Source organism: Nicotiana sylvestris, chromosome 2, assembly GCF_000393655.2.
Source record: "Nicotiana sylvestris chromosome 2, ASM39365v2, whole genome shotgun sequence".
NCBI classification, from domain to species: domain Eukaryota; kingdom Viridiplantae; phylum Streptophyta; class Magnoliopsida; order Solanales; family Solanaceae; genus Nicotiana; species Nicotiana sylvestris.
Genome location: NC_091058.1, coordinates 70127417 through 70141638, shown reverse-complemented (window position 1 = coordinate 70141638; position 14222 = coordinate 70127417).

Sequence of the window (14222 nt, the reverse complement as noted above, 5' to 3'; positions counted from 1 at the left end):
TTTAAACTCTAGGATGTCGTTGTTACACCTAAGTTTCAATAATGACAATAGTGCAAATCTAATCTAATCTACTTGATCGTAGGAAATTAGGATGACAATACTAAATCAAAGAGAGCCAAAGGAAATCAAGATGTCAAGGCCATCAAAAAGGAAACAAGATCAAGTGCGGCCGTTATAGGAAGGCAGTCCTTACTTCAAGGATATATTTGATAAAAGAAATTTGAAGATTGACCAATCAAGTCAAGTTGCAAATCATTCCCTTGATTATGAATGCGGAAAGGAAGGAAATCATTGAATCTAGCCCATCTTTTGAGCAGGATTCTGAGGCAATCCTTGGGTCAAAACTCTTAGAATATTTTGTGCCTCAATCAATGGCCAATCTGCAATGGCTAGCTCAAAAATAAGTTCACATGATCTCAAGACTCTCGTATAAGAAGACTGACAGACTCAAGAAAAAGACTACGCAACTTATCACTGCTTCTATACCTTTCTAGTTCTTAGCACAAACATTGTATTCTTGAGTTTACAAGTGTCTTAAAATAGAAAGTGTTAGAAAACAAAACAAGAGTCGTGTCAAATTAAGAGAAACATTGTTGCTGAAAATCGTTGGTGGTGAACGATCCAAAAACCACTACTGTTGTAACGAATTATTGAAGATCTAAGAGAACCCTTGTGACCCAATGAAACTGGATGTAGGTACCACACTATTACTGGACCAATATAAAACTCATATGTTCTCAGCCTTTAAATTCTGCACAATTTATTTCTGCTGCAAATTAAACCTGCTGAAACAGTTGAGTCGACTGGTTCCCTTTAAAGTCAACTAAATTTTTAATTTGGTTACAATTTACCCCTCCCCCCTCCCCCGTGTACTTCAGTTGGTATCAGAGCAAGGACTCACAATATTGTCTAACAGCAACTGAGGAAAAGATCATGACATCAAACACAATTGTTGGAGCACTATTTCAAGAAGGGACTTCTCAGATAAGACCACCATACTTTAATGGCCAACACTTTTCACATTGGAAAGTGCGTATGGAAACCTATACAATCTCATACGACATTAAAGTATGGCGTGTGATAAAAAAGGGAAATCTTCAAATTCCTCCAAAAAAGGATAAAGATGGTGAGATCATAGTATCATATGATCCTCTTGACTTAAATGATTACACTGAAGAACAAGCAGACGTTATTCAAGTGAATACTAAGGCTAAAAATCTCTTATACAATACCATAAATGGTGAAGAGTATGAGAAGATGTCAAGCTGTGAAACTGCTAAAGAAATGTGGGACAAGTTAGAAGTCACATATGAAGGAACCAACAAAGTGAAGGAAACAAGAATAAATCACCTGGTGCATGACTATAAATTATTTCAAATGAAAGACGGAGAATCAATTGAAGAAATGTTCTATCGATTCAGCAAAATTCTTGGGGATTTGAAATTTTTTGGTAGACCAATCGGAAGTGGAGAACAACAACAACATACTCAGTATTATCCCACGCCGTAGGGTCTGGGAAGGGTAGTGTGTATACAGACCTTACCCCTACCTTGTAAGGATAGAGAGGTTGCTTCCAATAGACCCTCAGCTGGAAAGCATAAGCACCACATTAATAAAAATATAGACAAGAAGGGACAGTACCACAAAGCCATATAAAAGCAGAATAAAACCAACAAGATAGTAAGGTGATCAACAATGAAAGAAAACAATGGTTAGTCATAAAAATCTACTATGTGCCAATACTACTGTTATGAACACTTTAGACTACTTACTCTACTACCTTAATCCTCTACCTTCATACCTTCCTATCAAGGGTCATCTCCTCGGTCAGCTGAAGTTGCACCATGTCTTGCCTAATCACCTATCCCCTTCTCTTCTTTGGCCTACCTCTACCTCTTTGTAGTCCATCCAATGTCAACATATCACACCTCCTCACTGGGGCGTCTGTACTCCTCCTCCTCACATGCCCAAACTTCTTAAGGCGCGCTTCTCGCATCTTATCCTCAATAGGGGCCATACCTACCTTGTCGCGAATAACCTCATTTCTGATCTTATCTAACTTGGTGTCCCACACATCCATCGCAACATCCTTATCTCTGCTACCTTCATCTTCTAGGCATGAGCAATCTTGATGTCACGACCCAAATCAATGGGCCGCGATGGGCACCCGGTACCTTTCTCAATCGAGTACCAACATAACGTATCTTTTTGTATCATACTATCATAGGTAAATGAGACGAAAAAGCTGCCATAGGATAACTAGAATAAAACATGTAATACCAACTTATACATAAGACATACAAGCCTATAAGACCAAAATGACCACTCGTACACTGAACATAGGCCGACAAGGCCATACAATCTTTTACGTACATAACATATGTCTACAAGCCTCTAAGAGTACATAAACATCATAAAGGTTGGGATAGGGCCCCGCCATACCAATCAATACATATCATAATCATACTGACCAAATAAGCAACTCCAGAGGAATTGGAGCGCACCAACATCTTCCGCTGAGCTGATAGCCTACTTGGAGGAATCTCGACATGTCTATCGGGACCTGCGGGCATGAAATGCAGCGTCCCTAGGCAAAAGAGACGTCAATAAAAATAGTATACCGAATATGTAAGAATGAAAATCAATAAATAATAGACATGAGAGAAACATGGAGTAAAAGACTCGACATGTAAGTCTGGATAACTCTACAAATCATGAGATACTTATAGTGTCATGCATATGCATATGAATGTCATGTCGTGCATAGGTACATGTGTTCATAACATCATCAAGCCTCTGAGGGCATTCCATCATATCATCTCGGCCACTGTGGGCAAAATCATCAACATATACCAGCTGATCAGGTGGCGGTACGTATATAAAGTCGTAACCTTTTACCATATATATATATATATATATATATATATATATATATATATATAATATAGTGTATATAACGACATCTGGTTATGGGTCAATGTACATGTATAAATGAATGCAATACATGAGAATTATGTCAAAAAAATATCTCAGAATGTCATAAGACCATTATGCCTTGTAGTAATATGATGAAGTAAACTTTTTTCAACTTACGCATTTTTTTTGAGACCCATGAACAGAAGATGTAATAGTAAGACACATGGGAATCCAAGAACATAGACACCTCTAATACTTCTATGAATAGAGTCATTTATGAAAATTGTGCATTTGCTCGTTTCGTTCGTGTCGTATAGATCATGCCAAAAGGAAAGAAGGGATAGCCTTAACATACCTGAGTCGATTCTCTTGACAATCCCTCTAACACATATTAATTGCGGGAAAACACGTGACAACAAAATCAGAGTAGGAAAAAATCCATATGATATTCTTGAGAAAGATTGCACCGTACTCCCTTATAATTGCAAAATCTCACGTTGCTTAAGATGCTATGAACTCTCGCATTTTGAATTGTTGAAGAACCTATGAAATCTCACGTTGCTTATGAAGTTTATCTTGCTGAAGCCTTTCTTGGATGTAATACCCTTTATTTTGAATTAGAGAAGGATTCTTATTCTTGGTGGTGTGGGGCCCACCTTTCAAAACTTGGTGTCACATTCTTTCTTAAAATATGCCACCTTTCAATCTTTATTAAGAGTCACTAGATGGGAAGGGGGTGTTGCCATGTCGGGGAGGTTTTCATCTCATCCAAATTCTTTAATTAATCACCCAACAATTTCTTAATTAACTAGGTAATCTCTCATTACCCAACAATCAACCAATTACCTACATAATTAAGAATTATCTCAACTTACTTAAAATACTACTCACTTTTAATATACCTTATACACCTTACTATTATGATCATATAGTACCTTGTATGGCACTAGTCCATAAATACTGATATTATAGCTCGGACCGTATTTTATCCCAAATCGACAATCTTCCATGAAACTCGTTTTCTTTGATTCGTTTACCCTTTAACCTTTAAGGAACTTTACTTATCGCTTGTTATAAATAACATAAATGCTTATAACCTCAAGATAATCTCATCCCCGAGTCTACATCAATTACCTTACTACGAAACTTTTACGTACGAAGTGCGGGATATAACACTTGACTGGCCAATGCTCCGCCCCACACAACATTGTTGATCTGACCACCACTCTGTAGAACTTACCCTTAAGTTTTGGTGGAACCTTCTAGTCACACAAAACACCGAAAGCAAGTTTCCATTTCATCCATCCCGTCCCAATACAATGTGTGACATCTTCATCAATCTCCCCATCCCCCTGAATAATAGGCCCAAGGTACTTAAAACTCCTTCTTCTAGGGGTGACTTGCGAGTCCAGCCTCACCTCCACTTCCTCTCCTTGAGTCTTGCCACTGAACTAACACTCCAAGTATTCTATCTTGGTCTTGCTCAACTTGAAACCTTTAGATTTCAGAGTTTGCCTCCATACCTCTAATGCGCGTTCACACTATCTCGCGTATCGTCAATCAATATAATATCATCTGCAAATAGCAAGCACCACGGTACCTTCCCTTAGATGTGACGCATCAGTACGTCCATCACCAGAGCAAACAAAAAAGGGCTGTGTACCGACCCTTGATGCAACCCTATCTAACTAGAAAATGGCTTGAGTCCCAACCCACTGTCCTCACTCGGGTCTTTACTCCATCATACATGTCCTTAATCAACCTAATGTATGCAACATGTACACCTCTAGCCTCCAAATATCTCCACAAAACCTCCCTCGAAACTTTATCGTGCGCCTTTCTAAGTCGATGAACACCATATGCAAATCCTTCTTTCTCTCCCTATACTTCTCCATCAATCTCCTAACAAGTTGGATGGCTTCTGTAGTTGAACGCCCCGGCATAAACCCAAACTACCTCTTAAAAATAGACATACTCCTCATCACCCTTAGCTTTACCACTCTCTCCCACACTTTCATAGTATGACTAAGCTGCTTGATAGCCCGATAGTTCTTGTATATAGGAACCATTGATGTGTGGCTATAATAACATAGTTTCATACATTATTTTCCTTGAATTTATATGTTTTAATGATAAAATACACTTTATTTGCACGTAATGGAGTCTATTTTATATGTAGATGAATTGAAGATGAAAGTAGAGCAAAAGGAATACTTAAACATTGAAAGCGTGCTCAAGAATAGTGAACGAGAGACCCTAGCGACACCAGGCTTGAAGTTGGCGTTAGGCTGGAGAGTCCATGCAAAGGCCAAGCTTGAAGCTAGCGTTAGGCTAGGAAGGACAGGTCCACCAGGCGTTAAGCTGGCGACGCCAGGCTTGGGGCGAGATCCAGTCCGAGTTTTGAAGATTTATTTCGCCTCCTGGTTTGACTAGGACTTGACCTACACGTTTAGGTCTTTTCCTACACATATAAATAGACCTAAAAACGTCACTTTTAGGGGAGATACGAGAGAGATTGGACAGGGAGACCAACATTAGATTGGGGATACGACCTAAGGAGGCAAGAACACACTAGGAGCAAGGCGGAGAATTCTTCTACGAGTTTTTCACTTCCTTCTTCCTATTTCCATTATTGGTTATGAATTCTAGTATTGTAGTTATGCATACTATTATGAATAGCTAATTTGTTATCTAGGGTTTTGATGGAACCTATTGGAGGATGATTTTCCTGTTATGTTAATATAGATTTGATGTATTATTTTCTCTATTTGTTAAACTACGTTATTATTGTGGTTGCTTGAAGATCTCTCAATCGACTGTGCCTATTTAGTGTGTATTACTCTGGAGAGAATGCATATCTAGGTAATTGTTCAACAACATCATTCCTAACATATATGAGGGATCAATACGGAGGGTTTAAAAGTGAGATTAGGGATAACAAAATCATGGTGCGATCCGAGTGAGCCGTACTTAATGCCAGCTAGCGTAATTCGGGAGAATATGTCTAGTAAATTGTGGTAATTACTCGGGAGAGAGTTACGACAGTCAGAGTGCTCATGATTGGTAGAGAAGACTTAGGCAAATTTATAGAAAAAAACGTAGCAGAAAGGTTTCCGATAATAGGGAAAATCATAACTCTAGACCTCTTTAATCTTGTCTCCAATCCTTATCCTTGTTAATTGATAGTTTTACTGCTTTCTAGTATTTGTTAGTTTATTAGATAAAAATAAATATTATAATCTTTATAATTAAAAAATTGTTTGGATTTGTATTTCTTAGCGATATTGAACAACTGTAGCTAAGCCTTAGTTCTCTGTGGGATTTGACTCCGGACTTGTAAATCAGATTATATTTGCAACGACCGTTAATCCTTTTTATAAGGCATAGTTGGGCGTGAACAAATTTTGGTGACGTTGCCGGGGAATTAATGGTATAACTGTAGGTGTACATATTTCTAGGTTGCAAGTTTGAACTTTTATTTTTGTTTTCTTGTATTTGATTTTTTTTTTAAAAAATATTTTTTTTGATTTGAGAACATAGCATCTTGGAATTATGAGAGTTTTGATGTTGGTAATTCTACTTTTAACCCTCCTTATGCGTATTGTGAAGAAAACCACCCATGGAAAAATTATCAAAATATTCCCGAGAGCGAGTTATGTGCACCAACTCAATCTTTTGTGTGGAATGTGTGTGATATGTGTGGTGGTCAAGATGGTTACTTTCATGGTTGTGCTTATAATTCTTATCTTTCCCCAACCACTTACTTTAATGGTTCTTCTTTTTCTTGTGAAGTTAATAGGAACAAAGAACCATGAGAAGCTGACCTAAAGGAGATCAACAATATGTTAAAGTATTTCATGGAACTATATGATACGAAACCACTGCAGATACAAATGCAAGAGGCAACTATTCATTACTTGGAGGCTCAAATTGTGGATAGTATCTAAGAAGAGCATGAATTGACTGCAGAAATTACTTTTATAATAGAGGAGTTGAGAGTAGCATATGACCAAACCAATCAACTAGAATTTGAGGATGCATGCTGATGTTGTAGAAGAAATACTAGAGTCAACCAAGGACATTGATGATACATATTTAGTTGACTCTAATGTTATTAGTGTTGAGGATGTAGATAATCCTAATGTTTATGTAGTTGAGCACATTGGTCCATACTCCAAATATTTTTCCACATTGTGTTTAGATGATGATATAGAAATAGAGTCATCCGAGCCACTTGAGGAGTCAAGGAATGAGGAAAAAGATGCCTACATTCTAGAATTCTTCTTGCCAGAAAGTCGGGAATAAACATCTCATCTAAAGGCCAAGAAGTGCAGAATACTATATTGTTTTATTGGGCTAGTCATATTCGTTCCATCACTCCATGAGCATGATCATAGAGCAGAATAAAAACTTGGGGTCCAATTCATAAGTTCAAAGTGGAGGCAAAAAGTGTTTCATGTCATGCCGCGATATTAAATCAAGCGCTTGTTCGGAGGCAACCCAGCTTTACTACTTTTTTATTTTTTTATTTTTTTCAATTGTATTATTTTTGTATGTCAATTTTTGATTTTCTAGGAGCATAGAAAGCAAAGCTATTGGAAGGATGCAACAACAAACCAGATGGTTGGAACTAAGTGTGAGGTACCCGTACGAAGGACCAAGCCTGGGAGAAGTCTGAGTAGCTGCTAGTGCTTAGGCCTTTGGCCTATCAGGTAGTTTATTTTATCCTCTTATTAGTATGGTGTGCATTGGGGACAATGCACTATTTTAAGTGTGGGGTTAGGAGATTTTCTGGGTGACTTTCTATGCTACTTTAGCTGTGTTAGTTTAATTGAATAATGTTTTTAAAAAAATAATAATTGGACTTTGCCCGATGATGGATCTATTAGACAATTTTCTTGAGGGATTTAAGTCTAAATAAAAAAAAAATTTTCTTGTTAGGTAGTGTAGTAATTCCCCTTGGTTTTTTCTTTGTGCCGTGGTTCTTTTTCAAGAGTTTTGTTTGAATCGGGTAGTGGTTTTTCCTTTTATATTTTTTGTACTTTTTTATTTATTTTTAGAGTAGATTAGAATTAGGAAATAAATGGAGGAAGAAAGATGAGATTCCTAGGCGCCCTTGACTTGTTTGATAGTAGCATATTTAGGCTTTGGCATGTGTAGTGTAAGCACGTGATTTTTGACCCTCCCCGAGGATTTTCACATTTTTTAGCATAAATATGTAATTGGGTCTAATATAGTCATTTTAACTATTTTACTTTATTTCGTTGCAAAAAAGAAAAATCACAAAAATATATATATAAATTTTAGTTTATGTATTTCTCATAAACTTGAAAAATACAAAAAAAAATTGTACTTTATTTTGGTACTTTATATAAATTCGAAAATTACAAAAAATATATAATTCTATTAATGTTTTGTAGTCGTTTTAATTTTGGAAAAATACAAAAAAATATTACTTTATATTTTGTCTTTATTAAAAAACGAAAATTACAAAAAATAGTCTTATTAATATTTTATAGTCATTTTAACTTTGAAAAATACAAAAAATATTACTTCATATTTTATCTTAATATTTAAAAAAAACGAAGATTACAAAAAATAGTTTTATTAATATTTTGTAGCTATTTTAAATCTTGAAAAATATTTTAAAAAGATATAGTTTTGTTTAAATACTAGTCTTATTTTTGGTAGTTATTTTGCTTACATAGGACTAGTTAAGCAACGTGTTCCCATTTCTCGGGTCCGGGCGAAAGAATAATATTCAGGTTCAAACTACCCGGTTTTAGGCCTAATTTCGGACCTAGGCCATAATAAACCGAGTCCATGACACATGGGGAACCCCACCACGCGTGGGGAACACAAGCCTCGAACCCCACCATGCGTGGGGCTCATTTTTCTGGGCAAAGACAATACAAATACACGGACAAACTTTGAAAGAAGGGGAGGACTTTGGATTTTTTTTTTTAAAAAAGGCCTGCACTGTTCAACTCTCTTCTTCAGAAGGAAGAAGAAAACGAAAAGCAAAGAAAACCTAGCAACAAACAACCTTAACCACCTGCTTCCACCTCCGTCAAACCACCCAAACAACCACCCCTTCTTCCTCCTCCATAACCATCGTCGTCAACCCGTCAGCAGCCCTCACCCCGTCATAACTAAAACCAGTCGCGACAGTGACGACTATCGCTTTCATCCTCCTTGAATCTGCCATTGTTGTCGTTACTAGCTCCGTCCTCGACCACTGCCCCGACGACACTGCTGTTCGTCGTCACTGACCCTCCGCCAACGTCCAAACACCACCATCGCAGCTTCAGCCTCCTCCGCCATCGTCAACAAACCACGCAAAAACCCACCAGCTCATCTCCGTCGTTACTGCCCCAAACACCATCCATAACCACCAACCTTCAAACTAGCCCCAAAACCAGTGGAAACCATTTCCCTCCGTCACCTTCACCAAACGCCTGAAACCACCTGCTGAGCGAGCAAAACCCAACAGCCATCGTCGACCACTACCCACGACAACCCCCGTTGTTAGTGTACTCCAAAACCACCACCCACAACGCCATAACCTCCACTCCCTCACGTCGCAACCAGCTCCCCCCCCAACGCCTGAACCTAACCAAACCCTACCCCAAAACCACCTGCCGAGCCAAAAATCCAGCAACCCTCGTCGTCACCCCCCTCGTCGGAACGTAGGCAGCTGTTGCTGCGTTCTTCTACTCCGTCACTGTCCCTCGACCCCTTCTGCTTCATCTTTTCGCACCGAGCAGCTGGGTCGAGAAAGGTCAGTAGCAGCGAACATGGCAGGTTGTTAGCACTCGTGGGTCCGAGCTTTCTATTTCCATCAAGGTCGGCTTTGGTTCGTCGAGGTCCGGTACATCGAGGTGTTTGTCCGAGGTTCCGTCGTTGTTCAGTGAGATCCGGTTTGAGTTCCGTCGGGGGCACTATTTGTCGTTCTAGGTTTGTCGAGGTTCGAAGGTTAGTGTTCTTCGTCCTTTGTTTCATTTCGTTCGATTCGCATATTATGGTTTAAGATGAATGTCAACAATGCAATTTTCGTCGTTTTTTGTTAAAAATGTTCATCTTATGATTAGTTACTGCATATGCTTAAAGTAAATGTGAGAACATATTGTGAACTTAAGTTTTTTTGTACGAGAATGTCTACTTCTATGCATATATTTGTGTTTATTAAGGGAACAATTTGACATCCGGTGATTTGTTGCGAACATATGTGCTCGCATATATTATGTATTCTCGTTGTAATGGGTATGTGAACGTCTGAATGAAAAAAAATCATGACTACTAGCGTTTAAACCTTATTTCTCATTTGTTAGTAATGGAAGTTGGGTTTAATAACAATAACAATACGTTAGCAAAGTTAGGAATAATAGGAACCCTATTAAAATTCTTAGAATTCGGGACAGGCCGCTTAGCGAATTTCACGGCCTTTCCCAAAATAACAATACGCTAGTTGCTTTAAGCGCGTATTTAATAATGTTACCTTCTTAACTCGGGTGCACATTTATGTGACCCAAATCCAAGTCTCAACGGAGTCGAAATGTGTTTCTAATCACGGGTACATTGATTGTGACGTGGTCTGAGACGCATTTCCATAACGTTGTAAATTCTTTTTTTTAAAAATATAATAATAAAATGAGGCGAGCCTCGCCAAATAAAAGGGACAAATTGCGGGGCCCTCACAAAATATATGTATTAAATACTTAGATTCCGGGACGGGCCGTTTAGCAAATTTCACGGCCCTACCCCAAAATAATAATGCGCTAGTTGCTTTAGGCGCGACTTTAATAATGATATCTCCCTAAATTCGGGTGCACATTTATGTGGCCCAAATCCAAATCTCAACTGAGTCGAAATATGTCAATAACCACGGGTGCATTGATGTAACGTGGTTCGAGATATGTTTTCACGACGTTGCAAGTCCTATAAAAATAACATTGAATGATAAAAGCGGTTAAAAGATAAAATTGGCACATAAGTTCACATTTGTATAAAATCAGATAATCAAGCCGAATATAACAGTTGAGCGACCGTGCTAGAACCACGGAACTCGGGAATGCCTAACACCTTCTCCCGAGTTAACAGAATTCCTTATCTAGATTTCTGGTACGCAGACTGTAATATGGAGTCATTCTTTTCCTCGATTCGGGATTAAAATTGGTGACTTGGGACACCCTAAATCTCCCAAGTGGCGACTCTGAAATAAATAAATAAATCCCCTTTCGATTGTCCTTTAATTGGAAAAACTCCCCTGTGCCCTAGCGGGTGCGGAAAAAGGAGGTGTGACAGCTCTGGCGACTCTGCTGGGGATCTAACACTCAGAACCACTGGTTCAGGGTTAAGAATTCGAGCTTAGAATAATTGTTATTATTTGGCTTTATTTATTATCTGATTTTTACATGTTTGAGCCTAATGTGCTAAATGTTGCTTTTACCGCTTTGATATTATTTGAACTGTATATAAATTGTGCCGAAACCTTTCTCTTCTTACCTCCGGGGATGTGCTTACTGGTTGAGACTCCCTATTCTGTTAGTGTCATACCCTGAATAAAAGAGGCTCGGAAAGTTTCTAAGCCGGCTGGCCTTTTGGTTCCCGGAAAGGAGCTCCTTCCTCAGCTCGAGTTGTCCGCTCGGGTACACTGTCTAGAACACCGACCCAGGTTTTTGAACATAGAATAACGTGACTTCATGCCGGATCCCTAGTAGGAACGCTTATTTGCATCACGTTGCATTTGACTCAGGGGACTCAACACAGGGGTTGGGTCCGTCTAGGACTAGCGACCTGATATGAAAAGGCCATCCTGATGCATCCTATTTGTTTTCCGTGCATTTATTTGTCTCGTACCCGCATGCTGACCGGTGTTTGAATATTATGAATTTTGTGAAATTGAAAAAAAAAAGAGAAATAACGGTTAAGGAATTGATTGTTTATTTTTGAAAAAAACCAATACCCAAATACTGTCAAAACTCTGCCGAAATTTTGAGAAAATGAAAAAAAAACGTCTTATTAGTTTGTTTTATTAAAAGCAAAGGAAAAATAGAAAAAATCGTTGTTCTGTTTTGTTTTTCAGAAAATATAGCAATATATAGTTTGTCTTGTTATAAAAATAAATAAAAAAAAATTCTAAAAAAAAAGGTCTTATTTTAAAAGTTTTTTTTTTATGAAAATTCAAAAAATATAATAATAAAAAAGAGTCTTTCATTATTTGTCACAAATATATACATGTATATATATATATATATATCCAATTTTTTTTTTTTTTCCAAAAAAATATATATATGTCTTTATTTGTTGCAAAAATATTTGTCTTGCCAAAAAATTTAGAAAAGTTTTTAGACTCCCAATTTTCAAAAACAAAAAAAAGATCCAAAAATATTTTCCATTATTAACTTCTTTAGAAAGTCTTTTAATTATTATTTTTTTTAAAAAAAATGTATAATAAGAAGAAAAATCCGAAAATATTTTGATTCTTCTTTCAAAATTGAAAAGAAAATGCAAAATTAAAAAAAAAACATTTTAGAAGCATTTCTTTTATTAAAGGGAAAATTCCAAAAAAAATATATTCTTCTTTTCTTTAGAATAAAAAATAATGCAAATGAAAATTCAAAAAATATATCTTAGAAGTGTTTCTTTTAAAAAGAAAATCAATCAAAAATCAAAAATATACTTCCTTTCTTCTTTTAAAGTAGTTCTTTCACAAATTCAGAAAAAAGTTAGTTCATCTACTTATTCTTGATTACCCGAACTACGCGGGTTTGATTCTCACCGGGTGTGAGATACGTAGGCAACCCTCATCGGGTCCAACCCCACCTTTTTGCTAAAAAACCAAAAACAAATAAAAAAAATGTCAAAGATTTTTAATTTTGTCGTAAATAAGTCTAGCGATGTAACTTCCCCCTTTTTACAAAAATAAAAAATAAAAAAAAATAGCAAAAACAAATATGTCAAATTTTAATTGTCATAAAGAAGTCGGGTGCCGCTGTTTTATCAAGACATAGCCGAATGTTCCCGAAAGGGACGCCGGAGGGCTGACTTTGCATAATCAGCCACCTTTGGGTCATTTTTAAGACTTGGTCCAGTCGACCCACATAGCCTTAAAAATCTTCGTCCCCGAGGCATTGAAAGGCCGTGTTTGCGATGTTGAATTTTCTATTTTTGAAAAATGATAAAAGAGTCATAAACAAGTCCGGGTGATGCCGCTTATGTCAAAAATGGCCAAATGTTCCCGAAAGGAACTCCGGAAGGCTGCCTTGGTACAGACGGCCACCTCGTTTTTTTTCTCCTCACACAACCTTAAAAATCTTCGTTCATGAAGTACTGAGAGGTCGTGTTCAGAAATCCTTTGGAGAAAAATCGCATATATTTTTGTTTTTTATCAGGATAAGTTTCGTTTGTTAAAATCTTATTAATAAATGTGCAAAATGAGCACGACTCCAAATGAACCCTTTTCAATCATGAATAAAATCCCCCTCCAATTGCGGCTCTGGTGGAATGATTTAAGCAAAGAAGGGCATGACGAAATCAAGAAGTATCTGAAAGGCCTCACGAGTTTGTTGGATATCAGGCCACGAGGAGATATCATAAGGGCACTAGTCCCCCACTGGGATCCTGCGCACAATGTCTTCCGTTTCTCAGATTTTGAACTTACCCCAACTTTAGAAGAAATAGCAGGGTATATCGGCAGCGCTGAGACTCCTTTGAGGCACAAATATCTGATTGCTCCAAGAGCTGTAGCAATACACCGGTTTCTGGACTCCTTAAAGATAGTCAGAACAATTCATAACCCTGACTTGGCAAAAGGTTTTTGCAGCATGAGTTTCATATATCAAAGATATGGTCACATAGGAGGATTCGACAAGCCAGAAAACCAGTTGTGCAGCAAAAGTAATCGTCAAAAGTGGGAAGAACATAGACGGATTGCTTTCATGATAACTTTCTTAGGACTACTAGTATTCCCAAGAAAAGACGGGAATATTGACATAAAGATAGCAGGGGTCGTCAGTACGTTGCTCACACAGAGAGATAGTACGTTGGCGCCCATGATAGTATCTGATATGTTCCGGGCTCTCACGTCTTGCAAAGCCGGAGGAAGCTTTTTCGAGGGTTGCAATTTGTTGTTGCAAATGTGGATGACCGAACACCTATGTCACCGAGCCCAGTTTCTGAGCCATGGATCCGCTGAAAAGACCTGCATAGAGGAGTTCTATACCAGAGTTAATGAGACCTACCTACCGGAAGGAGTCACAGCATGGACCTCATATTTCCATACCCTCAACGCCAGTCAAATACAG